Source organism: Athene noctua, chromosome 9 (assembly GCF_965140245.1).
Source record: "Athene noctua chromosome 9, bAthNoc1.hap1.1, whole genome shotgun sequence".
NCBI classification, from domain to species: domain Eukaryota; kingdom Metazoa; phylum Chordata; class Aves; order Strigiformes; family Strigidae; genus Athene; species Athene noctua.
This window is the reverse complement of record NC_134045.1, coordinates 10,082,222-10,108,324: the sequence shown is the minus strand read 5'-3', so window position 1 is coordinate 10,108,324 and position 26,103 is coordinate 10,082,222. Positions and strand designations below refer to the sequence as shown.

The 26,103-nt window shown below is 36.3% G+C and overlaps 1 long non-coding RNA gene across 1 annotated transcript in view; it reads right to left on the bottom strand.

Moving 5' to 3' along the window:
* The window catches only part of LOC141963784 (uncharacterized), a 64,670-nt gene extending 40,072 nt beyond the window's left edge, over window positions 1-24,598 (bottom strand). Inside the window, exon 1 of the long non-coding RNA XR_012634203.1 lies at window positions 24,456-24,598. This is a non-coding gene — a long non-coding RNA (uncharacterized LOC141963784). The remainder of the gene's footprint in view (window positions 1-24,455) is intronic.
* Between the last annotated feature and the right edge of the window lie 1,505 nt (window positions 24,599-26,103).

Here is a 26,103-nt window from a genome sequence, read left to right as displayed (position 1 = left end):
TCTCTGTAACATTGTTGAGGAAACCAAAAGGAGTGTGATATGTGGAGGATCTAAAATAGCATCCTCAGAGGTATTACTTATTTCAGGTCATGGAAGCCAATTGATAGTAGAAAGAATAAGGAGGTACCCTTATGAGTAACACAATACTGAAATAGGTATTTGAAATGAGAGACCCTTCTGACATCAGAAGCCACTTCAAGCCATATCCTGTGTTTATAGCCAGAGATCTTATTAATCTGATAACATTTCAGTTCCTCCAGATCTAAGGATAGGTAGGAAGAAAGGAGTTAAATACCCAGCATAACTGAAAGAAATCACTGTTAGTTGTAGCTGTTTTTCATATTAGAAATGCAAGTATACAAAAAAATGATCACAGAGTTTTGGACCTTACAATCAAGACCCCTGCAGCATCTACCCAAAACCATTCCTGATGCTTCACTTTTGCAAATCTCCTTCTCAAACCTTAAGATCAACATCCACATTGTCATAATAGTGACACAACAGGATCATGTCCTTCAATTCTCTCATCATGCACTGGTTTGGAGTGAGGCTGGCACTATGGATCCCTGTGAAACTCATCGGCCTTCATACACTCACCTTTTCAGTTGTGGGATGTTGCCCACATGGTCTGAAAGAAAAGCTCTTTACCTACTTGTGATCTTGCGATGACAGTGTGACTTGCATTACCCATGATAACACCCATACACTAACTGCAAGCGGAATCACACAAAAATGATGGAACGGGAGCTGGTAGGATGTTCTCTGGACTGTGAACTTGCCAAAAAAAGAAAAAAACAAAACAAAAAAACCAAACCAAGGCAGCCATCAGTGCTCAAACCGCAGCACTCCTGAGAATGAGGCCCCCACTTAACACTGTCTAGGAGAAAAATAGGTACAAATCAGACTTGATACCCAGGACTAAGAATCACAGAAGCAAACAGTAACTTCTTCCAGCTTTGCCAATCTACCCTAGCAATTTACAATGGGAGAACTGCATTGCTAGTTGCCTGGCAATAGCTAAAAGCTCAGAAAGACAAGTCACTTGAGCTGCAATTTGATTTTGAAACTGACTGAAGATTATATTTTTCCCATATATTTTAACTTTCATCTTTAAATCAATTTACACACCAAGACTATCATTTATAAATGGGGATGGAAACCGAAACTGATTTTAATATTTGAGTGTGGTCCTGCTTCATTTTCTTGACATTGCCCAAATTTATATCATCTTCATTTCAGTAGCAGTTAACAATATGGTATTTTAACTGCCAGCATTCTGGGGCCAGCACATATGTATTGAACTGCTGGTCAAACAAAAAATTTAACATTATAATTGAGCTCCCCTCAACAGAGAGCATCACAAACTATGTTTACAGTGCACTTGACAGAGAAAATTAGTATTTTGTTGGACTACTGATTAATTCATAGATTTACATGTAACTTACTGTCACTGCTTGCACTCATGTAACCAAAGCAGCACTACTGACAGAGATTACCATACCATAGTTAAAAGGTAAAGCAGTCCTTAAGAGGATATTCCATCTAGAATATTAATCCTTTTACACCCCTAGCTTTTTCACAGCCGCTTTCATTACTTCTCTTTAGAGCAGAAGCACAAAACCCTACAGACTGACCCTTCAGGAGCATATTACCTGCACTTACTGTTTGCAAATAGTAGGAGTGTTTGGGAAATGTTTTCAGTGTAGTTTAGATTTGGAAAAATATTTTTTATATCTATCTACATATATATCTTTCCAAGAATACATTGGCAGACATTTATATCAATGCTAAATTGCACTAAACAAGCTGAAAATAGCTTCTATCTCTAATTATCAAACTATGAAATTGTCTTATGGTAAGTATTTTTCCTTAAAAGGAGTAATGGAAAGTGACAGAATAGCAGAAGTCATCATAAAGGACACAATAATTAGCCCACAGAAATTAAAACATCTTTAATACTCTAGCATCTAGGAGCCACAAACAAGTGTGGGGACAACACTGTACAAGAAATATACAAAACCTCCTGTCACCAAGCTGATGGCACTGATGTCTATGAAAAAAGGAATAAAGTACCCTTTCTGTACCTCATTATTAGGCTTTTTAAAAAGTATATTTACTCATATTTGTGATACTTAGAAAAATAAAACACATGAATATATGTATTTTTAAGCCTGTTGTGTGAAGTCTGAAGTGCTGATCACTCTGACTTTTCTCTGGCCTCCCACACAACTTGAGAACAATAACTAGGAGCTATATCATAGCTTTCAGCTATACTTACAAGTTCCACATCCTGCTTGGTTCTTCATTTGAAGAAATTAACTCATCTCAAAAGAAGGTGTTCTACTAAAATGTACAGATTGACTATTCTGTGTTGTATTAAGGCATGTGGAATCAGAGAGCATATCTACTTGCCTCCCACTAGATGCCCCTGGCAAATCCCTATGTATATACAGAGCACCAGCCTTACACGAAGGAGTATCACCTTGTGACCCAACAGGGAAACCGCTGCCTCCCTGTGCACCCCACCTTTCCAGTTAGCTCAAGCACTCCTATACCATTTCTAGTTCCCAGTGTGTTAACTTTCTATTCAGCTGTGTGACATTTATTTATTTTACACCTGATGTGATTTACTACCTTTTCCATGAAAGGGCTGCTCAGTGTTCCCCACTACTAAGAACTCTAAGCGACCAGACCCAAAAAAATCAGTTGTCACTGAACAGCTTCACAACTCATGGGATTACAGCAAGAACGCTAAGCACTAACAAACAAAAGGTTAACTTAATAAAAGGTCTAAACACTATTTGATATAAGAATAGAGATAATGCAAATTAACAGCCACTCTTAAAAGCTTTGGCTTTACTTTCCAAGTAAATGCATTCCGCTGCTTCTCCTCAAGGGACAGGGAGCTAAATGCAGTCTTCCAAGTGACCTCTTTTATGACGAAGAGTATTTCAATCAGGACACAGGATCTAAGATTCTGAGATTTAAAACCACCTTTTTTATTAAATAGAATGCAACTACTTCATTTCATAAGAAATTAAGGGTTAAAAGTTGGTATACAGAGGAAAAAATTGATGTCTTCAGTTCACTTAGACTATTTCTAGTTAACAGGACCAATGTCATCTTGGAAAACAAAAACAGAGTGCTGGAGCTGCACTCTGTGTAAATAAAAATTTTAAATAAGCATACTCTTCAACTGGCATATAAAAGGCAAATTGAGTGTCCTGTGTAGTAATGTTCTAGAAAGGTGTGTTGAGTTTTGTGTGAGCAAACAGGTACACCCAGGAATGTTCATAACATGTTTGAGGCTGAGGAACTGTCTTATTCAATACACTATTACAACATGCCAAACCTATGAGCTTATGATTAAACTATAATACCTCTTCCTTTTTCTTGATGGAATTACAGTGACGCACTTCTAATTAGGAACCCTGGTTCCTTAAAGTAGATTATGTTTACATAAAATTGTGTGCCCTAGGAAAGCCTTTTTGACAGATGTGCTAGATTAGATCAAGCGGAGTGCTGACTGTCAGTAGAAACGTAAACATTTAAAGCAGCACATATTCCAGGGTCACATAAAAATAAACATTATCTCTTGGTACCTGTTAAACTTGAATAGATTTCAAGTACAAAAGGTTTTTAATTAAATAAATTGGGTATTTTAATTTGTATGAATCTGATATTTATATTTAATGGTCTATTGTTATAAATGATAAATGGTGTTTAAACATGCATATCACAATAAGACATTAACTATATTATAACAGTTTTATCAGGCAGTAATTTGCATTTAATAATTTCAGTCACTTTGTTATTCAGAATTTGTATTTTCCCTTCTGGGTTGCTTTACTCCTCTGTTCCTCTGAGCTTAGGTTACTTTTTCAATGCAGCAAACTGTTGGGATATAATGGTTAAATAATGTGAAATTGCACTGATGCCAGTGAAATAAAAGTGAGTTTTAGAAAACCAAGTTCCTTCCCTGAACATAATAACAGTAAATTTCTAGTGTCCTGTAGTGCAATATCCATTAGATTTATTATGTTGCAATTCCCAATCCCACTAGTTCTGCCTGAGGGTGAGTATATTACATTTCATCACAGTTTCATTTTCTCCTACAGATGAGAAATGGGAATGCTATTGCAGTTATGTAGCATGCATGTGTTAAATCTGATCTCTAATAAAATCAAACACATCACAACTCACAGCACTTTAGCACAGCGTCGGCAAAATGAAACACCATCTGTCATCATGTAGAGACTGCCTTATTGTAACACAAAATCAAACTGTTCACTGTGAACATTGTTATTTAATAAATGGGTAAATGGAAACTGATAATTATGATCTTATTTATTTTAAATGACTGGTTAAAGCTACAAAAAAACACATTATAACTTATCAATTAGATGTATGGACATTACACTAACACTGAGAGCAAACATCCATAAGCCGAGTCAAAATTTTAAATGCATTTAGTGCAAGAGAGATAAATATGCGAGACATACACTTACAACAAAGACCTGCCAAAACGTAGGCTGAGGATAGGAACTGATGAAACAAAAATTCATTGTCTGTACCAATGAAACAATTGTAGTTTCTGATACAAAAACAGCTGAAGGCTATGTTGTTAAAAAATAGCTACTTGTAGCAAGCTGGAAGCTTTAAAGGCAAAATGAACATCATGCTCTGGTGTGAGCGGATTGGAGTGCTAAAGGTTAGTCATCATCCCAATATAAGCTGGACTTCTAGGAGTTTCTAGTTTGGCCATTTTAACTCATAACAGAGTGAAGAATGATGCAACATATTTTCTGTTAGTATTAATTAACTGGTTTAAAGACAAAAAAGCATTTTTCAACTAAACAGTTCCTTTCATATCAAAACAGATTTCAGGTTCACAATTACAAGAACCTGGATTTAACAATTTAAATGCCACCTTCTCTTTATTTAGGTTTGTTTTGCTATTATAACAAAAAACTGAGTCATTTCTATTCAGAAAGGGATCTTCACACACAGAATACAGAGTTTTCAAAGAGCTATTACTGTACCTGCAAAACAATAACATGTTCTGACAAAATCTTAATAGTCCCATTGCCCTCATATGATATTTAAAGGACCCATGAGCCTGGTAAGATGTCAACATCAAGAAGTGTCCAATGCAGTGGCATTGACATCGTGTGATGTCTAAGGGAGCAAACAGAATGCCAGTAAAATATCACGTTTATGAACATGAGAATTTTCTCCATTCCATTGATTGTACCGTGACTTGAACAATCATTAGCAGTTCAGCAGAAATGCTCCATACTATGACTGCATTTATGATTATTTTGCTGATATTGGACTCAGAGATTATTATATAAAACTTAAATATATCACGGAGTTTATTATCTGTGTAGTTTCAGATTTTGTTTCCTGAAGTGTTTGGGTTTTTTAAAACATTTAATAATAGTCTTTGCATTTAAAAAGGAAAAAAACCAACCAAACAACCAAACAAACACCAAAACAAACAACTGACTGTACCCTGTCCTGAATATGTCCTTTTTGCAGCCAGCATGTAAAATGGATGCAGGCCATGCACAGAAATTCATGGTTTTTTACAGTAAAAATTGGATACATATACAGGGCTATATTTTATGTTCTATTGATTAGGATTGCAGATACAATTCTTTAAAAATTGACAGACCTATTGGTCTTAAATAAAATTCTCAACAGTTCGGAAATTAAGGATCAAGGCAGTTATTTCTTCTTTGGCTTGCCTTGTTGTTCTTAGGCCTTGATATACACAGGTATGTCATACAGAAATACCTACCAGGCAAGACCCCCATAAAATTTAGGCACCAAGTGGTAAAATAAAACCAGTAAGCGTCTTTATCCTGCAAATTCTCAAGGCACTGTACGATATAGTCATTTACCTACCACTGAAATGCAGCCACTTGCAGTGAGAAACACAGCAGCTGTTTAACAGCCCACATTAACACTACACAGCAGTCTAGGACAGGCGGCAAGGAAGAATACCCTATTGAGATGAAAGTGGAAAGAGAAATTACAAAATCTAACTATAATTACCAGGGCTGGATTTGGGCCAGGAAACAGTCACTATAGCATCTTGAATAACCACAATAAGTCTGCAACTTGGTTTTATGGCTCAGCCAGGAGATGGCATCTCAATCAGCACAGAGTTGTCTAAGACCATATTGGGACACTGCTTTTAGTGTAGAGCAAAAGGGAAATTAAGGATGGAGTACCAGCTTTATGCATAGTTGTCATGGTTCTTGTTGGCTAAAATCAGATTTTGAACATTAATTTAATGTAGAGGTTTTGTGTTGATTATATCAGATTAGGAAATTATACAATCATATATGAGGCTTTTGAGAATACTGAAATATTCTGCACACAGGGAACACTGATATACTTTCCGTATGTGCTTCATTTATTAAAGCACTTATACAAGGGAGCCCTTAGAGAAGGAACATCTTTCCAGGGAGACTCTGGAGGTTTGGTTGCTAGGAAGTTACATATGCTTCTGTTTTTAATGAGATTTAAAGTATCATGCATTATATATTATTTTCTACATTTAGAATGTTCACCATTATTTAGCTTATTTTGTACTTCATTTTGCATTTCTGGCATGTAATCTCTCTGCATACAAAACATCTTTTATAAAGAACTCCCTGAGAAATTTCAGAGATTACATTACACATTTTTTCCTCAAAAAAGAAAGCTCATATAGCTTTTTCCTTTATTGACATGTCTGCTGCAGGCATTCATTCATCGAGAATTTGTTTCTACCAACTTAAAAAAGAATTAATCTTGGCCTGTACCACGATAACTATTAATGTGGATACTGTATGCCTTCTATCCATTCTCTTCTGTTGTATATAATAAGAATCCTGCTAGCTTTGTTTTCAGCAGAGATGTTTAGTCGGCAGCTTTTATTTCCCTGAAAATTGCAGAGGTAGCATTTAAAGAAAATTTTAATAAGAATAAAACACTCAACTCCTCCTACCTTTAAACAATAAATAATGGGACAGCCATTATACAAAAGAAATTTTTAAACTATTTAGTTTTAACTGCCCATCTTAGGAAAGCAAATCATTATGTCAATGCACAGCACAGCAGAGCCTGCTTTTAACACGGCCTTCTCTTTATTTACATAATAAGAGATGCTAATCAAAGGTCAAGAAATAGTAATAAACATTCCTGTTGAAATTAGAGACTGATAAGGCAAATTATGATGTTAGTTTTAGTTTAAGGAACTGTTTTGATCTGAAAATAGTTTTCAAAACTGCATATTTAATATTCATCAAAGATGATAGGATGTGTTTTTCACCAGCTCCTTGTACTAGTACTGGATTTCTACTACGCTTAGATCACAGGTAAAAAGAAATACAGCTATTTCAGTATTCTAACGTTAAATACAATTTGAAAGATATGAAGATGGTTGCTGATCAGTTGTAATACAAGTTGTACAAATATTCAAAGTGCAATAACAGATATTCAAATCACTGTAGCATGGGTATAACTACTATTCATTAATGAAATCCTATTAGTCTTCTCTGTAGTACTTTCTGTCCGCCACGGAAAGTTCTCCTTTCTCCCCATTACCTACTGAGGCTGTGAAGTATGCATCTGTGTTGCTAAGCTAAGTATCATTCATGTCTAGCTACCAAGATCTAAAAGCTAAGTGAAATTTCTGCAACATGGGCTTAGCAGGGCTAAATTTCTAGGCAATGTGCAAATGTGTATGCTTGTACCTTTGCAAGTTCTCCATAAATTGGATTCTAGAGCAAAGTGCTACAGAGCATGCAAGCTTTTGCTGCATCTTTAAACTATTAGGTATCTAAGGATGCAGGTATGAACTACACTGTGATTCTCCCAAATTCTCAAAGAGGGTGTCTAAATAATTTGCCAGGTAACTAATGAAGCTAAACCATGTCTTAACTATGGAAGAAGAGGAAGATGACTGGAAAAAGACCAGCCTAAACAAATTATGTGCATTAATACTGTTTGCAGATTAACTGTAACATTGTAGCTAAAGAAGCCATATATATTGGACCAGTAATGAATTGTCTAAGGACTGGGTTTTGGGTTGGTGGGGTGGGGGGGTGGGTGTTGGTTTTGCGTTGTTGTTGTCGTTTTGTTTGTATTTCGTTTGTTTTGGTATTACAGAGAATACACACATATTTGCAAAGAGATTGTTTCTTGCTTGCACAGTCAGACAGAGGAATTTCTGTTACTACAGAGCAAGTCATGTGAAGAATAACACTGAAAGCTCAGGAGATCATATCCGGCACTTTAAATGTACTTATCTGTTTAACATAAAGATGAGACTAAGTAGGAAGCAAAAGTCTCCTCTATGAATTTTAGAAAAAGTTTATATATGAATCATGTAATCCAAACCTGTTCCTACAGTTTGTCCCAATCTAATTTCCACTTAGCAGATACATGGTTGAAATTTCCACAAAATACTATACTATGATTTTTCTATCCAAATGGAGAAAATAAAATCCTGTAAAGTGTGTGCATATTTCCACTGAAACGCAACCAGAATTCAATCACCTTGTATTACTCCAGTTCATGAAAGAAAACAATCAAAAAACAACCACTATGATCTGGCAGCTACCCAGATGTTGGACAAAATGGGTCCATTTCCTAATTATAACCTGATAGTATCAGATTATAAATATCTAGATCATCCCATTTACCTTTTTAAAACATTGGAAGAACATTGCCTTTCTTATACTCATATAAAATACCCTCTATGTTACAAGACTTAGTGAAAATCAAAACTGATGATCCAGAAAGCTTCCCAGGTGGTTTTAAAACTCTGAGCTGATTTTAAGATATCCAGCTTTAGTAGCTGTTCATTATCCCTTGTAGTTTTTCCATAAGCCAAATCAAACTATTTCATTATCACCATATCATGAATACGTTATCTTTTTCTTCCCTAAGTAGAAAAATTCTGATCAACTGTAGTTCTATTACTTTCATCTTGTAGGGGCTCAATGCCTTTTGTTAGCATGTCTTGATTATTGCTAATTCATCCTTTCTTGTGGTCTATAGCTCTACTATCTTAGAATCATCTGTCAATTTGCTTTTCTCATAGTTTTGCAGAACTTATCTTCATTTGTCATATTTGTTATATCTTTATACTTGCTTTCACATCTTAAAGACAGGTTAATATTGTAGCTAGTACTGCCATTTCTCTTGAATGCAGCTATCAGACATTCTTGAAAAATGTTTTAAGGAACTCCTGATTACAATTTCTTGTTTTATTTAAAGTATATAATTCCCAGTATTTTGTCTTACAACTGTTTTGGTAAATCAATCATTTTGAACAACCAGACATGTGCTACCTGCTCAAATGTATGTTGTTTACATGTTATTTACAGTATCTTATGACAACTTTTGCCTCAGTGACCATATATTCTTAGTTGCGCAACCAGCCAGGTTATGATTTGTTTTAATCACTATGAATCTAAATATAGATCTTTTTTTCTTTTTTGTATGAACACTGAATTGCTTCAGACTTGCTATGACTTAGAGGATTTCCTATTTTCTATGCAGCATGTTTCTACTTTTATTTAATTACTACTATTATTCACTTAAAAAGCACACTTGTTTCTTTCACAACCTTGTAAAAAACCTCCCCTACAACTCACATAAACTTTCAACTTTCACAGAACCCTTTTGCAAAAGATTCCACTCTCAACCGTCATACGAAAACCCTCTTGTTTGTTTTGAACCCATACTCACTGCAACTGATACCTGTCGGTACTAGGAACAAGAGGATGGGAGGGAGGAATGAAGGAAAGGCAGTCTTCCTATGAATAGTAGCTGATTGTTTGAGGAGCATCCCACTCCCCAAACGTGGGGCATCCCTCTAGTAGACACTGACCAAAATTCTGACTTCTGTTTTACTTGTTAAAACATTGATACACTATTTTTAATTTTTTAAATAAATCATTTAAAAAACTATTTTTAGAAGAACATCAGACACACTACTTTCCTTTCGGCCACTGGCTTTTCCTTAATAAATTATAGCAATTGATTTAACACTCCAGTCACCTGGATCTTCCCAGCTAGGATGGTATGTCCACATATGAACAACTGTATGTCTCGAATATCATGCTGGCTCTTTGCACTGTCAGTTTTTTGGTTTGTTTAATTAATTTTTTTTTTTACATCCCATGTTCTCAAGCCTTCCCTTCCAATCTCCCCCTGCCCAAGATACATGCTAAACTAGTGCTCATTTTACTTTCCCTCCCTCTCTATTTGTCACTATAGACTGTTCTCACCAATGCAGGCAGGCTGTCACCTAGATAACATTTCAGTGAGGGAGGTCCTTACATTTTGCAAAACAAACAGTTTCTCAGTCTGAAACTCAATCACTTACATGACTATCAGTTAAACTCCCAGAATATTCTGCTGCCAGTCTAGCTAATTGACTGCAGAAATATTACTCAGATGTACTTTTCTTTCTATCTACTACAGACCTTTGGAGTCATGAAAGAGTCATGTTTTTTCATGATACAATAAGATAGGATGGCAATATATAGGCTATATCAGCCTATATCACTGCAAACTCTTCCAAGCAAATTGAGGTGGGTATCCAAAACTGAAGTCAAATATTACACCCCAGTTTTATTAAGAGAGCATGCTAGTGTGTTTTAGGAAGATGAAAATTTCTTTGTATCCAAATCTCTTTTGGGAGCAGAGGGAAAACAATAAAAACTGGAAACTTAAAGACATGACAAATTTCTATCTGGTGTGCGTATTCTGTAACACTGTCCAATATCACTTTACCCTTTGGCTGCTGAGAATCGGAACTAACCAAGGAATAGCCCCTTTGTTCTCCTCCTTGTTCTTCTCTGGTTAACTGTGGGTTCCTATTCTTTGAACCGAGGTCAGCAGTGCTTCCCAAAACTGCTCACCTGGACTTCCTTACTGGCCCTGCTACACCTGCCTGCTTCCATTTCCCATTAAAAAATCTTAGTTTTCTAATAAGATAGCTCACTTTTATAACCCTTTTTTCTTTTTCTTTCTTTTTCTTCAGACAGTGAAGCACACAACAAAACCTATGACATATTCAGTGAACATCCCCAACACTGATTTATTGACAATTATCATGATAACAGGTACAAAATTACATTGGAGAAGAGCTTCTGATGCTCTTCTCTAAGCTCTAGTATCTGCCCCTCCTGATCATCTATCTCAAAAACGTGTGTAAAATATGCAAATTTGAACTTTAAAACTTGGTTTATACCTGGCCTGGAACATATCCAAATGCTGGGCTCTACCTTTCATTTTATAGCATGTAAGAGGGCACAGATTATAGTAACTATGTATTACAACAGCAGAGGTACTAAAATCTCCTGTTACAAACATCTCATGGGCAATTTGGTATCTTAATCACTTGATATGTGACAGGCAGTCAGTATTTCTACTGTTTTATCATCACAATGAGAAGGAAAAACTTTAAAGCGTTTTAAACCAGCACCTGCTCCTGCCTCCTGATACAAGTCAAGGAAAATATATGAAGTGGCTTTTGATTGTCAGATTTCTGTTGTGTTCTGAGAAACGGAAACTTAATAAAATTTCATATCAAAAGCTGGCATCAGTTTCACTTAGTCTCAGTTAAACAGTCATACAATGCATTTGCACATGAATTTTTTTAAGCCCTTGATGAGAAAATGTTCATGGTTATTCCATTAGAGAGAGACTGTCCATACATCATCCTAACAAGATATAAGAGATCAGACCATGTGAATGGTCCCTACAAACATATTTGTAGCTGTGGGACCCTTGTGCCTTACTCCAGGACTTCAACACCATTCCTAGGCAATTCAGTTTCTATGAAATTACTAGATAAAAATCTTAAAGGAAAGTAGCACTATCTCTGCTTATTTCTTCTGAGTCTCAAAAAATTTACTTAAATTACTTTTTGTTTCCCCACACTACAATAAAGCATAACATAGAAAAATAGTCAGTTTGGGTCACAAGACTGAAAAGACCCAGCAGTAAGACAGCTACAGTGTAAACCCAGCCTTGCTAATGGTGCTTAGGTATCTTACTTGAGGATTCTTTTCTCATTATGATTGTTTTTGCTGGAATGCTCATGTGCTTAATGCACTCTAAAACCCCTAATTTTAAGTCTATGACTATCTACAGTGTTTTCCTCTTAATTTCTAAAAACTCCTTTAAAATGCTTGATATCACAATGGACAAGTTTATTGTGCGGTTGCAGTTGCATCAAAATTATTTCTACTTTTGGTTAGTCAAATGAAGGAAATTACTACTTTATTTTATTTACAAAAAACACACTGCTTTAATGCATGGTTTTCTAGGGTAATATATAGGCAAAGGATCTACAGGTTTGAGAGTAAAGAAAATACTGTTGAAAAATAAAATATTGTAACAGAAAATATCTGCTTATTTGCAAGTCTAGCTTTCAGAAACAGCTTGAAAATCAAGACTATTGGGCAAAGCCAAGCTTAATTTAGTAACTTTATGCAGTATAAATTGTCTGTGGCAGTTTTCACATGTTTAATTCTAGAAGTTTGGGACTAACAGAAGAGGCATAAGACACTAGAGTCTTACAAATTCTGCTGAAGCTGTCTCTGCCACAGACATGAGTGCTACTGAGAGGTAAACCCTTGAGTTTCCCCACAATACCCATTTCAGCTCTTGGGAATTGAAGGATATTCAAGGATGAGACTGAGTCATCAACAGAGAATTGGATTATTTCTAAATACTGTAAATTAAAGAGAACCAAAGATGGTTTATGCATGACCAACAAGATTTGATGGTCTGGAAGACAGGAATACTGCCACTGTCATTCTTGTACATGAAGTCTCTCAAATTAGCAGCCTTGAGGCAAAAGGAGATACACAGAATCCTGTGACCATATTTTGTCTTTGGAAGACAGATTTGGAATATATAATCCCAATGCTACCTTACAGTAGAAATACTCAGCAAAACTTAATGAGAATGCAAAAGCACTGTATTTGACAGTCATTTAAAGTAGGATTATACATTGATTCCTCCCTGTAATCTCTCTTCCATGCCCTCCTTCTCTACATCTTCTACCTGCTTGCATAGACAAAAGGTCTTCCCTGATGTGGACAAAATATATCATGTTATTTTTTGATTTGTTACTGAGGATAAGCTTTTGCAAAAAGATGGACACCGCAACATTCACTGAACCGTTGAGTCAATCTGATGTCAAGAGGGTGAGCTTTTCAGAAGTATGTCCAGCACTGACAAAGCTTGCCTGAGCAGTACCAGTATCCCCTGTCACTGGCATTGGGAATTCAGGTTGTTCCCAATAAGTGTACTTGTCAGCTGTCATCAACTAGACAAGACATACAGAATAACTGAAGCCTTGAGGATCAAGACTTTAACTAGGTCAGTGTTCTGGGATCAAGAGAGAGAGAATAAGAGCATTTAAGAACAGGTAATAAATCTGGCTGTGGCTGGGGAGATTGTTAGCATCAAGTGCTGGTTTTCAGTCACTGGCAGACTTGAAAATCTCAGCGTTGCCTTCACTGGAGTTCTGAATATCTTCATTAGCAGAATGACTGCTGCTGATAGAATAGTTAGAGGAACAACTCACTGAATCGAAACCATACACAGCATTCTAACTTAGGAGGGAAAAAAGTCTCAGTGGTAACTGTGATGAGGTTTGCTGTGACGAGGTTTGGTTTGTTAGCGGTTTTGGGGTTTTTTGCCCCTGGAAACCCCCAACTTTCCTTTAAACTTGGAGGCACAGCAACGTGCTTAGGTACAGCTGCTGTCTAAAGCTTAACATGCTTCCAATAACAAACTAAATTATGAAACATGATACAATCTGCAAAGTACAAACTAAAACGTATCTCATGGTATTAGAACCTTTCCTTTAAAGTTTAAAGGAAATTTTGCCACTTCAGTATTCACATTTAATAAGTTGTTATTTTCCGATTACAAACAGTACAAAGAGAAGTAAGACTTATTTATGGCTACAGGCCATCATGAACTGTTTCCTATTTAGAACTTCACAGTGGTAGCAAGAGACAATTCAAATTCTATAAGCATTCATAGAAACATCATCCAACCACCATATGATATATACAGATTATGCATTTTTTTTGTGCATACCAGTGTCTTTTTAATTTCAAACTTCAGTGTTAAAATAAAATTTAAATTAAAATAGCAACTACTGTCATTGCTTTTTATCTTGTTAGGGTTTCTGAAGTTTGCTCTTGGTAACTTTGGTATTTGCTCTCTGTCACTTATTTCTCCTGTAACACTGACAAATATGAACTTTGCAGTCATGGCACCTCCTAACATATGCAAATATCTAAATTTAAAAACTGGGAAACTGTAGCTGAAAGAGGTTTTTAAGTAAAAGTCACCCTGAAGAATCTACATTAAGATCAAAAATTAAACCCAATGCTCAGAAAACATAGTATGGGGATCATATCAGAACACAGATAAATTAAAAGATAATGCCATAAATACAATGCCATCTTAGCTGCAGGTAGGATATTTACTGTTTGACCTGCAGCTCACACACTGCACTGTCATACATAAATCAGAGTTTTGTGATACAGGGAGATTTCACTTGCAATTGCAGCAAAACCTCATTAAATGAACTGGCAGACACAGAGCATTTCTATCTTACAGAAAATTGGTGAAAAGCCAATAAAAAATTCCATGCCTACACTTGATATTCAAAATTTTTCAACCACTCTAGCTGTAATATTTATGCTGTACATATAGAAAGATAGATATATTCAAGCTGTAGAACACAAAGTCAATATCTTTCCCACATACAACACAATAAGCCATGTCTTCAGCTGCCTGCATGCACTTCTGCACACTGATTTACAGTTAAACTGCCACCACAGAAAACCGAAATAACTCCTGAAGTACAGCTTACATTTTTCCAACCCGTTTCTTGAAAGATGGCTATTAATTCCACTCAATCTATTTGATGGAAAGCAAACTGGTTATTTTTATAAATTGATAAACTCATGATAACCTGTCTTCTCTCAATTACTACTAACGCGTACATTAAATTTGGTTCTTTGGAACTGAGCTAAAGAATAGCAACCACAACTACCTTCTCGCATAAGTTTATTACTCAGCAAAACCATTCATTTTCCTCTACTACCATAATCCCAGCAGCTTTCTCAAGCACTAAGTCAGTTTTAATTAAAACAAACAAAGTTGATTATTCCAGCAAGGAATGCCTTTTTAGCTAAAGCATTCAGCTTCAGTCTGTCCCTGGCAGAAAAAAAAAAAAATGCAGAAAAAAAAGTGTGCTTCCTTTCTCATAAGAAAACACCTTTTGGGGATGAAATTACAAATTTTGAACAACTGAAAAGTTGACATTGGTGCTCTGTTCTCATTATGCCTGCAAGCATGGTACTGTTTGGGGACTATGAACACAGAAGGGAAATGGGGATGGCTGGATGGTGTGAGAAGATACCATCAATCTGCAGAAATTTCTTTCTTCTGTGAAGCAGTAACTGCTCTCCCTCTCTGAATGTCCCCAGTTGGAGAAGATCAACATCTGAAAAACCAGACTTCACACTTGCACTCTTAAAATATACCTTAAAATAAATACTTAGTACCCCTTACTGGTTTGCTGTCAGAACAGCCCTCTCAGCCTGCAGCAGATGTAGGGCCCTCAGCTCCCCATCCTCAGACAAGGATTTAACCATCGTGTCAAATCATGTGATTTGTAAATTGATTAAAATAATCTTCGTTGGTGGACAGGTCACACTTTAGAGTGTTTCAGCAAAAGTAAATCTTGTAACTACATCTATATAATTTATTCTATATGGTTAATTATTGGCTAAAAATCTGAATGGTTGTTTCATAATCCAAAATCTAAAATTTATTGGATCTTTTTGAAAAATTACAGTAGTTGGAGGCTCTGCTGAATATTTAGACAGTAAGAAACATCTACATCAGCTATGTTGCTGGTCAGTGAAGAAAAAACTAATACGAATATTTTATGTCCTTGAAACACATTGAGTTGGAGATATGATAGCTGGGGTATGCAGAGTTGAGCTTCTGAGGGCCCTTTTTAATAGCCAGCACCCTCCTAACAGCAGCTTCCATCAGGCCTAACATACGGTGCGAGCCCAAATCAGTAAGCTGCAAACAAGCTTTCCCCAGAGGAGGGACGTTTGCTCATGCCCATTGTGTGAAGGCTCCACACAAGTCTCACTTTAGCATCACCTGTCCTAAACAATTCAAGAAAAGTGCACTTGTCCTGAAATCAGGAAAGCTGATTGCAGCTCTCTGCACATCCAAGTAAGAACTGCAGAGACACGTTTCAGTCAGTACCACCTAACTCCAGAGGGAGCAGAAAGGGTTCTGGGAAGGTTGCAGTGTTTCAGTTCACACTGAAGTCTGAAACTACATCTACAATGCATCTTATACACAGCTACCTAGTTCAAAAACACCCATATATATTGCAAGACCCTTTTCTTTAAGAACTTGGGGGGGAGGTTCGGTTGGGTGGTTGTTTGGGGTTTTTTTAAAGAACCCATTAAAAAAACCCTAATAAATATGCTACAATTTCCAAACCATCATTCCAATAAACATAAAGGGATTGCATCATGAGTGTCCAGTTCAAATCCACACACTTCAAGATCTCTGTAGGCCAATAAGTGTATTAAATATCTATCACATTTGCAATATAACCTGAATAGGACTAGAAAACTGAGCAGGTAAAATTTTATTATTGTCTATGACAAGAAGAATGATTGATTGCACAGAGGTTCAGAGTTTGAAGAATGAGACAAAAAGCAAGAACTAAAATTATGAACATGCCAATAGGTGATGAAAAAAATGCTCCAAAAGAGAAGGTGAAACTTTATTATCTGTTATCTTGAGAAAAGACATCAACCTTCATCCAGCTACAGAGGGGATTTTTAATTCCAGATAACATTTATCTGAGGCCTAGGCACATGTGCTTTACAACTTGGGGGATGGGGGTCATAAGGGAGGGAAGGGGGAGAGAATTAGGACAAGAAAAATTGAAATATTCTGTCGAGGAAAGAAGATTTTCCTCTCCCCCAGTGTTAAACTGTCCTACACAATCTAGGAAAGGGAGGGGTTTGTTTTTCAAGGAGGATTTTAAACAAATGGTGGTGACACTCGTATTCCCTTTTATACAATTTGAGGGTGGTTTCTAAAAGGACAAATTATTTAATGTTATGCTTTTCAGATCTCTGAGATTTTCCTTTCCTAGATCCTCAAAGTGCAGGATGAAAGCCCCAGAAACAAACTGAACTGATGACACAAACGAAAGAGAAGGGGATTTCTTCCTTCTGGACATTGAGAGGCATATTAGAAATCTTTTCCTAATTTTTGTTAGCACAGAAACAAACTAGAGTATCATATACTTGCAATATACATAAAAATTAATGTAAGCATCTGCAGAAGACAATCTGACTATAGCCTATGTGATGTAGGTTATAAAGTCATAAAAAGAAATTACTTGTTCAGAAGCTTTGCAATGAACCAGCGAGCCAAACAGTAAGAATCTCTGCAAACCCAGTGTGACTCATACTGGCTGGAACCTCGTCCTGTTCTCCAGTCGGTTTATATTTGTTACATTTGTTTCTGAATTAACACAGGGGAGGAAAGATGGGTTCATCCTTGTGTTATGTTCCTAGGCATTATGTTACCTAGTAAGTTCATAGCTGGCATGGACAGCCATATATCACCATTTGTTTCACAGAGGACCCAGGTCACCCATGCATCTTAAGACCAAACTTGCCTCAGGGATGGTAAAAAAGATTTTTCTGTCTTAGGATCATTAACTTCTTTCCTAATCTCTATACCAGTTTTGGCACTGGCACAGAAGTGAATGGTCGCCAGCAATGTTACTGTTCAAAATTCAGTTTCCCTTAAACTGCTCATTGTAATAATTCAACACCCAAGAATAATGAACTTAATTATACATCTGTCTAAAGCAGCTGTGTAATTCATTCTAACTCTGCAGTTAAGAGACAAGGTGTGTTGTTATTTACTACACATGAAAATGCTCACAGTGATAATCTGAAATATGTGTAGCTCATCTGCTCAGTTCAAACTTAAGACTCAGACCAGGTTCATCCAAGTTCCTCTAAAGACTGATGCACCATACTCATAAAAACTGCAAGGCATAAGCAGTTATTCATGGTATCAGATGAAATGAAGTAAAAATGGAACAATTTCCACCATATTATTTTCCTACAGGATCCCAATAACTCATTTAGTGCATAGTATGTTCAGCACTCAGGGAAGGAGGAACCTGTTTCATTATTTTCTTCTGCTCGTTCCCTGCAGAAGCCCATACACTATTTACTTCACACCATGTAAACCCTGCACTGATAACAGACATGCTCATTTTGTAGTCTTCTTTCCTACATTATTCATAAACCAAGTACCAGAATACCTCAAAAGTTCCAAAGTAATTGTTTTTCAAACTCCTTCATTTTACATACAAGAAAAGCAAGACAAAGTAAAGCAACTTGCCTTAAGACACATAGCAAATCAGTGGTGGACTCAGGATTATACCTCGAGACCACTCTACTCCCAAATCCAATACTCGCTGATCTAGACTGTATCATCTCTGTACTAAAGGACAAGGAATTGACAGATTCTACATACTTCATATTTGCTTCTAAGTACTAACCATTCCACCAGTCAAGATATAGCTTTCTCAAGTGATATGTGTCTGAATTTCCAGAATCTGCAATATCTGATATGTGCAAACTTAGCTTCCTTTAAATGAACATGGAACTCTAAACTTCCACAAAAGCAACCAGCAGCATCAAGAATGGCGAGCATAGTGCCACCAATACTTACAATGAGTCATATGGTCCCAGCCCATTTTAAAACCAGTAAACAGGCTAAATAAAGAGTTCATCTCTTCCTTCGTCCACCTTTAAATTAAGAGAGACCAGATCCAAATGACCTCAGTTGATTTTTGTGCTGTGTCAGAAGAGAGTGAAGACACATTTGTAAATCCCAGAGAGGAAGCTAAGCATGAGGATCTCAGAGGTAATGGGAATATCCAGATTCTCTTCCAGGGCATTAGAGAGAAATTATGATCAGATTTTAGCCATGAATTATTTGAATTGACTGTAGTTAATAGGTAGAAAGGATATGTATATAGTGAAGACCTAAGCAGTATGAATTTATCCATGCTTAAGTGAGAAAAAAATAAAATATAATGAAGAAAGTTTCAGGAGAATGGAGTCTGAAAACAGGGCTGGGTAAAATGCAATCAAACATAATACTGAACAAAGTGGATAATATGGAGAAAAAAAGTTCTCAGAGAAAGAAAAACACACACTTTCTAGTAATAAATGGGCTAGGAATCAAAATATCCAGAGACGGTAAACAACAAAACACAAACTATAGAAGGAAAAGGCTGCATTGTGAGATACAAAACCAGCACAAATCTTAAAAAAAAAAAAAAAAAAGCGTCTACAGAATAAATTGAAATATTATATATCAAGAAAACAGAGTTGAAGAATGAAAAAGCAAATAGTATAAATAGTTAAGACTAAGAACAAAACACCATCCAGTTACCTCCACATGAAAACCAAGAGATCAACATAGGAGATGGAACTACCACAGATCCATCACAGGAAAGAAAAAATAATTTATTAAAATAATAATTATACATTACTAAAACCCTCTAATTCTTTAATCATTATTCATAAAGGAGCTTCACGAAGAAACTGGCAGACACACGACTTCCAGACAACGAGAAGGTAGCTCAAAGGTCTTGAGACAAGCAGAAAGAAGAAGAGCTTTGAAAAGAGAAACGTGACCTAAACCACACAACAAATTAACCAAGAAGGATCTAAGTAATTTTTATAACTGTTTGGTATAAAACTTTTCATTGGAAAGTTCATTCAATAAAATTTGTTTCATTTCATAAAACATTCTCATGTTCTAACATGAGAAACACTTTTATTGTACACTGTCCCCTTTTCAACTTAAATTCAAAAAAATGGGACTTGCTTATTTTCTTGCCTTAACCAGGGCTAACTTACATGCTTTCAGGATAAACGGTTTAAAAGTACAAGTGAAATAGTAACCAAAAATCATGAAATAAAACCAATATGTCTAAACAAATAACTAAATTGTTATCTTGAGCCACCAAGCTTCAAGAGTAAAAACAGAGTGGAAGAACCACCTGAAAAAACTAAAGTTTAATTGAGGAGACACAGCAGAAGGAATTTAAGTTGCATGGATTTTAGAAAGGTCACTAAGTCTCTGCTTCCTCCTCCATTCCCTTTCTGCCCTTCTTTCAGTCTTTTATTTCCCTCTGCACCACACAATTGAAAAGAGCATTTGGTCCAAAGTCATTAAGTATGGTATTGGGGTGAGCCACATATGTGGATAGGGAACTTGCTTAAATGTCACAGACAGAAGCTGTTTATGAGGCAAAGCAGTTTGGGAGAGAGGGATTAGTGGAATGCCACAAGAATCAGTATTAGGCCCATTTTTGTTCATTTTATATATCACTGACCTAGGACATGAAATATGTATGAAGGTGAAGAAATTTGCTGATGAAACAAAACCAGAGAATAGAGCTTGTAAAGACAAAAAGAGAATGGCAATAAAATTCTGAATGACAAATAGACTAGGATCACAGGCTGATACTGTTAGTGGTTTCACTGGCATCTGCAATTCATTGTAAAGAAAGATAAGGTTATAAGATGACCAAAGAAAACTAAAAGGTGCTCTCTCAATGGTCATACACCACAAAACATTTAACAGGAGTTGAATATGGTCCGGGTGCTGGAAAGAACTTTAAAACCATCTGCACAAGGATCAGCAGTATTTACATTAATAAGGCAAGAGAGTTCCTAGGATAGGTATAGTAAACAAGAGTAAGACTTGGAATAAATCATTCTAATACTACATAGGGGACTTGAAGCAGCATTTGGAATATGGCCATAGTTCTTGTCCCTTTAGTATAAGAATAATATCATAAGAGTGAAGATATTAAAAGAGCACTCAGTGTTAGAGAAACTCTAAAAATAAATTTAGTTCACAAAGGAGTGAGCAGCTAGTATTCTTTGAAAAAAGATCCTAGCAGATGAAAATCTTTTTCAAATATACAGAATATTGAAGAAAATATATAGGAAAATACATCCACCTAGAGTGAAGGAAATATAGTGAGTTGAAGAGAATTTAGTAAAGCTGTTCGCCTCAATAAATCTATTTACTGATTACATAAAGTGGAGAGAGAAAACTAAGTATCATGATGACCAGCATTATCAGAGTGGCTATATCAAGTGATGGTCAGGAGTGCTGGATGTCATGCAGCAGTACTGCTGTATCAAAAGCGATTTTACATCATGCTATGTGGGTGACCTGGAAGGTGATGGTCAGCACCACAGTTACCCAGGGAAAAAAAAAAATCAAGATATTAGAATTAATAACTCATCTACTCCTGCTGCATGCTTGTCCAAGCCCATATTAATGGCATAGCTACTCCTTGAACAAGACCCTACTAATGAGGTTTTGAAATTGCAAGGAATTGTTTATGACTCAGGTAACATAGTTTGTCACAGCACATCCTTTGAAATCATGTTATTCCACAAGGACTACACAATATGCAAGGCCACCCCTCATTCCGTCAGCTTGCCAGCTTTCTTTCCAAAACAGCCTTGGTTCTGTTATCCAGGTCTGGCCAAACTCAATGAAAGATTCTTGGAAATCAGATTCTTACGAGCTTCAGAGGAGAAGAGATTGACCCTTAGTTGTTTATGCATGTTCTTAATATATGCAGTATCTTCAGAATTACCACATGGCATGACTGTGTTAAGTGACCAGATTTATAAAACACGATATGATTTTTGTTGCAATGCTAATTTTTTTTTTAAATCTGCTATTTTCTTAGCCTGAATAGTCTTTTCATACCAGCCTTAGTAACTACCCAAACCAGCTTAATTAGATTACCAACTTTCATTATGTTTGAGAATTTGACAAGAGATATTTTTAAATACATTTTCACCAAAATTAAAATCATGAATTGTAAAATTAATTCTAGAAGTGTCAGTTGTAATGTAATCTAATTTCAGTCTCCTTGAAGTGACTCTTTATTAACTACTACAGATCGAAATCCCAACAAAAGAAATGCAGTGAAATAATTTAAATACCACACTAGCTATTGACCAGCCAGATAAAGTGAACTGGGAGAGATGTGTTCACTTGATTGGATAACCACCTGCAAATACACTGGTTGTGTTCCTGTCATCTTCATTAATTATCCAAACATGACTGGCTCACATTAGCTCTAATATAGTCTCAAAGGAATTCAGCTGCAATGCCTTAGGTTGAAGGCAGAGAGGGAAAGAAGAAAAATAGAAGTGAAAGAGTTATTACTTAGATGCACTGTCAAATTTTATCTTTTTTAACCCCTTACTGGGAAAGCATTAAGTGCTACAAGAAGTGGTGTTAGGAGTTCAGAGGATGCCAGTCTTCCCTTGGAGGCCTGCCTGATCTTACTGGTCAAGCAGAATAATTGTAGAAAACATGTTTTTGGAGGGAACCCCTTGTTGTGAAGGCTCTCCTGCATTTGATCTGTATCTCCTCTGCCAAGAACAGATCACTGACAGTAGCTCAAAAACAGGAGAGGAGCCAACAAACTTAATTAGATCTGGCAGTACTCTTTATTTTTATCACCCGGCAAGCAAGGAAAGTATTTGGACCATTTCTTTTTGTTAACTTTTATCATTTGTTGTATTTCCTAGTCAGATCATGAAAAGTTTATGGTATAAACCTGGCTTTTACATCCTCTTAAATCAAGATGCTAGATGAAAGAGAAGCATATGCACTTGGATTTTGTGAGGATGTGTGTGTACATGCATACATGTGTGATTATCAGTATGCTGGAACAGATACTGAAACTTTTTAAAAGCAGAATCAATTGACCAATCACAGTTACTGGGAAACCGAACAGGTATTCAGACTACCTATGTATAGGACCTACTCAGAGAGAGAGAACAATTCTTACCGGAACAGGATCATAACAATTTTAATAATTTCCAAAACCCAAAGTAGAAAACCAAGACAATGGCATTATATAAAGCCTAGAAATACTTGCGATGTAAAAACTGTACAGCAGTGGTAAACTAAACTAGCTAAATGATATTGCCCACTTCAGAGGATAATTATATTCCCTACATAAACTATTTAGTTGTACTCAGAAGGAACAAAAAATATTTTGCTTCCATTGATTCTCATTTATATTGTAGTTCTGTAACATCTCGCATAATTACAGCGTTATTCAACAATTAACTTATTTTCTATACCGAGCTTAGATTTCTAAGTGAGAGTTATAAATATATGTATCTGATAAACAGAATCATGTGATAATACCTTGTATCATTACCGTTGGCTTTGAAAGAAAATAATTTAAATTGGTAGAGAATGGTATCAGGGCTCTAGTTAGGGGAATGGATGAGGTCCTTCTAAAGCATTCCCTGTAGATTTATGCTCTTTAGCATGGCCATTAATGTATTACACACACACCTAAAACAGGAATTAAAAGAAGGCTTCCTTACAGTCTAGAGTGATTTCCTCTCGCTTTGCGTTGACATGAATGACTTCATAAGGTGCAAAGGTCTGGAGATTCAGCCTTTATGTATACTGGGATTTGTCTACATGTAAACTTATAAAAATGCTGCCTATGGTGTCTGCAGGGAGAAAGCATCACTGCTGATTGCAAATAATTTTACACAGATGTTTGCTTACAGGCAAGCAAGCCTAAGAGAGTAGAGCAGAGGATAGTGATACAGACCAGACTTGTCAAAAACTAATTCACCAGTTTTTGATCCGAAAGTAGATGACAACTGATGACTTTATCCAAGCTGTTCTGAAATGCATCATGAGATGCTAAACAAAGTACAAAAGGAATGTTTCCAAAAAAATACAGTACATGCCCTGAAAACCTTTGCAGTTTCAACACAGATGTTATTTGAGTATTTTCAGTCTTCCTTACAGTTTACTAACAGTTCCTGCAAGACAGAAAAAAACTTTTCATTCTCTTACAACAGATCCTTAAGTGAATAAGCCATTTCCCCTGCTCCCTGACTGTACATGTCATCACATATTTTAAATGCCTATCGTCACTGATATCAAATTCAAAGTAATCATTATCTGATTAATTTCTAAATGGACAAAGTTACCTTCGTATTTGTCTTAAGACTTTAAAAATAACCCTCCCTAATATCTGCCTTTAAGTTCCTCCCTTTAATTGCTGCTCCTGCTCTCTTGTTTTTCCTCTCTCCATCAGCAATAATAGCTTCTCAGTAACCCACTCACCTTTTCCCTGTACCGTGCCAGATTGGGCAGGGGGCAGGGGCACAGAGAAAGGTTGCAAAAGGAGTGGCCCTCTTTAGGTGCAGCATCAGGCTGCTGAGAGATACATTTTTCTTTATCCCACTTACCAGCCTCAGACCACAAGACTGGATCTGGATTGAAGGAGAGAGAAGTTCATTGCTCCACTGCCTTACTGCTTTCTACAGAGATCACAGTAGCATCTCCTTTTTCCCCTGTCCTCAATATTGTTGCTGGCTGATCCTACAGCTTGTTTTCCTCCGATTTCTTTAAGAGACTTCTCTCTGAATGTCAAACCAGCAAATCCCTGATGGCGCAGCTGTTGCCTTTCCCTCCTTAAATCATCCACAAGTTCTTCTGCAGATAACTCTTAGGTCACATGTCCTTGCAACAAACTGCACACAACCAAGAAAAGTTTCATCATCTCACATACAAAAATTCTTAACTAAAGCAGGTGATTTTTTTTTTCTTTTTAGGAAGCAAAAATATATTTTGTCAGCTTAAGGATGACTTCACAAGATACCGTTTAATCCTCTGCAGTAGAGAGAACTAGCACAAATCTGTTCCACATTACAGCTACAAAACTGTCACCTCTTAACAGAAAATCAAGTTTTACCTAGAATTCACTAAATATTACAAGAACAATCTGCCAAATGAAAGTCACTTGCCTTACAAATATGGTCCACAGTGGTGCAGGACAAATACAATTACCCCCAAAAAAGACAGTATTGACCCCAATGCTATAAGTGACACCACAGAAAGGCAAGCAGCATCTGAGATGAAAAAAAGAAAGGAGAAAAGAAAAAAACCCTACTGAAACATGTTCTTTTCTATTTTGCACCTTTTCCAGAGATAATCCTGATGTCAGAGTTAACTAGTGAACTAGCTATTAGTAAGCTGGAAGCAATTTTAGCTACTTTCAGTATCCTTGATAAAGTACTGATTCAATATGCCAGTGTGTGAGTGATGAATTTCAGTGGTTTCAGAATGAATCCTACAGTATATTATACATGTCATAACAATCCCACACTCTCCAGAAGTTAGTAGTCATGGAATATATCACACAGTTTGACAAGCAATCTCTCAACAAGATCTACGTTTATCTCCTATGACCTACAAAGCAACTCTTACCACAACAAATGGAGCAAGCCCAGCACATCTCAATGTAAAGACAGATTGAGACAAATCTATCTGCTTTAAGGAACAGCCTCAGAGAACTATCAAAGTAAGCTAAAGATATATGTGCTCTCCCACAGAAAGATTTTTAAATCTATCTTAACTCAAACTAGTATGTTAACAGCTAAGGGAGGGGAAAAAAAAAAAAAAAAAAAGGCAAAAAGAAAAAAAGAAAAAAAAAGCCTGAGAAATGCCAGGAATTAATTAGGATACAGATAAGATCTGAGGTCTTACATTCCAGGTATTGTACTAAATAGCATCCTAATAGCAGGTTATGGTCAACTGTAGTTTCTGACAGAAGTAACCAAGGAAACCACTTGTCTAAGTGCACACATGGGGGGAGGTAGCAAAGGAAATGGACTCAAATTCAAACTCAGAAAACTTGGAGAGCTAGCTGCAACAGCCTCCAACAGATGCAGCTGTTTGGAGAGACAGCTTATACATATTTATTGGAACGTTTTTTTGCTCTAAAAATCCCAGTGAAGATGGAGCAGATTCTCATACAGTACTAAGACAGCAGTCAACATGGATCATGAGGCAGCAGTGTTGTGGTAATTTGTAGCAAGTCAAGATTCATGTTTT